This window comes from Colobus angolensis, unplaced genomic scaffold (genome assembly GCF_000951035.1).
Source record: "Colobus angolensis palliatus isolate OR3802 unplaced genomic scaffold, Cang.pa_1.0 Scaffold131, whole genome shotgun sequence".
NCBI lineage: Eukaryota > Metazoa > Chordata > Mammalia > Primates > Cercopithecidae > Colobus > Colobus angolensis.
Window position 1 is genome coordinate 8,180,172 of NW_012114364.1, and position 3,981 is coordinate 8,184,152.

The 3,981-nt window shown below is 38.9% G+C and overlaps 1 pseudogene across 1 annotated transcript in view; it reads right to left on the bottom strand.

The window, feature by feature from the left end:
• Positions 1-2,645: 2,645 nt before the first annotated feature.
• Positions 2,646-3,981, bottom strand: part of LOC105506116 — a 3,742-nt pseudogene continuing 2,406 nt past the window's right edge. Inside the window, exon 2 of the transcript XR_001000872.1 lies at positions 2,646-3,981. The product of XR_001000872.1 is annotated as a nuclease-sensitive element-binding protein 1 pseudogene (transcript).

The following is a 3,981-nucleotide window of genomic DNA, read 5'->3' on the forward strand; positions in this document are numbered from 1 at the left end:
AGATCCACAAAAGCTTATTCCCTTCTAAGACTGCAGACCCCAAAAGTTTCTCACTCTTGAGCTTGGCCACATTCATCTTGGATAATTAACCAAAATCAGCATTTATATTCTATGCAGGGCTCAAGAAAATTTGGTGTTCAGTTTGTTCAACTTTTTCTTATAAAGATGAGAGTAAGGATTTCTCCTTTCTTCACTTTGTGTCAGAATTGAAATCAGATATGCACTAATGTTATTTTAAGAAAAAAAAAATTTCAAATAATATACACTGATTTAACATGCACTTCTTTATCTAGCCTCACTCAATCTTCGATCAATCTATTACACACTCAAGTGTATTAGTCTATTCTCGCATTGCTATCAAGAAAGACCTGAGACTGGGTAACTTATAAAGAAAATAGGTTTAATTGGTTCATGATTTTGCAGGCAATACAAGAAACATGATAATGGCATCTGCTCAGCTTTTGGGGAGGCCTCAGAAAACTTAAAATTATGTCAAAAGGCAAAATAGGTGTGAGGTGTCTCACATGGCAGGGGTAGGAGCCAGAGAGAGGACAGAGGAGGAACTACATACTTTTAAATGACCATACCTCACCGATGTGAAGATAGTACTAAGGGGTCAGGGGTATGCTGTTAAGCCATTCATGGAAAATCCAACCCCGTAATCTAATCACCTCCCACTAGGCCCCTCCTCCAACATTGGGAATTGAAAGTTGACATGAGATTTGGGCAGGGACATACCTCCAAACCATATCATCAAATATCTTGTGAGAGTTTGATGTGTTATTTTGTTTTGTTCTAGTTAAATAACTGGATGAATTTTATGTTTCTGTGAAGGCATCTCTGAAGAGATGACACATAGGTCATATAAACTGTAAGAGCTATAGGATGATATTATTTGGAATTAGAAGCCCAGAATAGAATGACACAAATCTACCCCCATTCCCCAACATTGCAGAAATTCTGCAGAATACTCAGATCTCTGAATTAACATAATGGAAGCTTGAGTTGATTTTATCTAAGTCTCAAGAAATACCCAGTTAATTCAGTTGACATAATACATAAGGTATTATTCATTTATTCTGGTTCTGCTACTCTAAAATATATTATGAATTTTTATAATAATAAATTGAACCTACAGCTTTGGAGATTTAAAGAAAATAATTTGTTATCATCAGGTATCAAAGATTTTATAATTTTGAGAAGGTGTACCTTGGAAACAAATATGAACCAATCAGCAATATAATTTTGAGGTTTAAAGTTACTTTCCTTTCAAATAAACTTTTTATTAAAGTAAAATACTTATCTGGAAAGGTACTCAAATTGTAAGTATAAAGACTGACGGATTTTAACAGTGAATATACCTTTGTAATTAGCACTGAATAATTTTCACCACTTATGCACCCATGTGTAAATAAAAACTAGGTCATAAAACATGCTGTTACTAACACCCCAGAAAACCCCTTCACATCATCTCTCACCCACAGCAACATAAATTTCTAGAAAAGCAGTCATAGGGTATATTATAGGATGCCAGTGGAAAGGTTTAATTTACCTTTAAGAGCAACCACTGGAGAAACCACTTTAATTGTTTTTTATGTTTGGAAATGTAGAACAAATCACTTTTTTAGAGTGAACTTTTCTTGGTCGCAGTATGCAAAGATATGCTGTAGTAAAAACAAACAAAACTCATCAATCTCAGTGGCTCAAAAAATGAAACTTTTGGTTTTCATACCAAGTATACTACAAGCCTGGTAACTCTCCAAGCAAACTATTTTCCATGTTGTTTCTCATTGGTCCAGATTATGCCAATCCTATCACTTCATCTCAGTAAATGCTAAAGTGGTTGTTCTGGCTAGGGAAGAGATCACTTGAGACTATCACATTGGTTCCATTTCTTCCCATGACACATTGGCCATAACCAGTCATATGACCCTTTTTAAGTAAAAGAAAGAGAAACTGTGATGTACCTGTGTGTCCACAAGGAAAGAAAAGCTAAGAGTGAGTAGAAGCAGTGAATATACCTTTGTAATTAACTGAGATATTTTAGTTTTTCTCTCCAACATGCCAAATTATTATTTTTAGCAACAAAAATGTTTTTCCTTGTTTATAGTAGTCAGGGTTGAGATGAGTATATTTGTTTTTGAGAATTATTTGTTTTTCTAAATCTTCACTTAGGTTGCTTTACATCATACCTTATTAGTTCTCATTGTATCTTTGTTTCCCTGTTATCTGTCAAGGAATGGCTTGCAGATATACTGGAGATGTAGATTTAGACTTCATCATGACCTTAAGGAGTATATATGAAAAATAACTGTACTAAACTGTTTGACTTACTTTAAATAGCTTAGATGCTGGATGGTTGTGCTCTGGTTTGAGGGAGAAGAGATCTAAGGGAACCAGCACATTTGAAGACATGGGTGTTATGATTTGCCATAAACACAAAGAATAAGCTTATTGTAAATCTCTTTGTTAAAAAGTCAGTATTCTGACGGAGGGTGATGTTCATCTTGGATTGGAGAAAATATCTTCTTACTAGGCTAGGCCTGAATTGGTTGGTTTTTTTGCAGGGGGTGGGCATTAAGATTCCTAAAGTATTCATATTGGGATGTCTTTTTTTTTTTTTTTTACACAAAGACAATTATTTAAGACCTTTATTTACAGGTGCTTGCTGTTTGTTGACTTTTTTTAAAAAAAAAAAATCAAGTTGTAAACTTTTATTACAAATTAAAAATGAAGTGCTTAAAAATCTCAACTTGACCAGATATGAAACAATTTAAAAACCTTTAAAGGCGTATTGAGAAAAAACAGGCTTTTTAAAAAAACACGTTTGTTATTACCAAAAAGAGACGTCTTTAGGTAAAAATAATAAAAACCTGATGCTGCATAGATAATGCAGATAGTTCTATTTATCTGGTCAACAGGCAAAAAGCAAGCACTTAAGGTCTTCAACTCCAATCTTTTGTTCATTTCTTATTGCTGGAATTTCATGTATCTTCTTGTTGGATGACTAAACCGGATGATGGTAGAGATGGTAAGCCGGCATTTACTCAGCCCTGCCCTGCTCAGACTCCGGAGCGGACGAATTCTCAGCTGGTGGATCGGCTGCTTTTGTCTCTTTGCCATCTTGTGGTTTAGGGTTTTCTGGGCGTCTGCGTCCGTAATTGAAGTTGCGGCGGTACCCACGTTGAGGTGGCTGCTGACCTTGGGTCTCATCTCCTTGATTTTCTTTATCTTCTTCACTGCCGTCCTCTCTAGGCTGTCTTTGGCGCGAAGGGCCCCTGCGGAATCGTGGTCTATATCCCTGATACATATTCTGCCTCACTGGTCTACCTTGTTCTCCTGCACCCTGGTTTTCAGCACCCTCCATCACTCCTTCCTGCACGGGAGGGTTGGAATACTGTGGTCGACGCCCATAGGGTCTCCGCATGTAGTAAGGTGGGAACCTTCGCCTGCGGTAGGGCCGGGGTTGTTGGGCCTGGCCTTGGGGAGCACTCTCCGATCCCTCCTTCTTTTCCCCACTCTCACTATTCTGGTAATTTTGCTGGTAATTGCGTGGAGGACCCCTACGACGTGGATAGCGTCTATAATGGTTAGGGTCTGCATATTTACTGCCTTCTACTGGAACACCACCAGGACCTGTAACATTTGCTGCCTCCGCACCCTTTTCTCTTTCAACAACATCAAACTCCACAGTCTCTCCATCTCCTACACTGTGAAGGTACTTCCTGGGGTTATTCTTCTTTATGGCAGTCTGGTGTACAAATACATCTTCCTTGGTGTCATTCCTGTTGATGAAACCATATCCGTTCCTTACATTGAACCACCATTTTACTGTTCCCAAAACCTTCGTTGCGATGACCTTCTTGTCCCCGCCGGCAGGCGCCGCCGATGTGAGGCCGCCTGGGCCACTGCTCCCTGCGCCGCTGCCGGTAGTGCCGGGCTTGGTGTCAGCAGCGCTGAGGGCGGGGGCGGTGGGGGGGG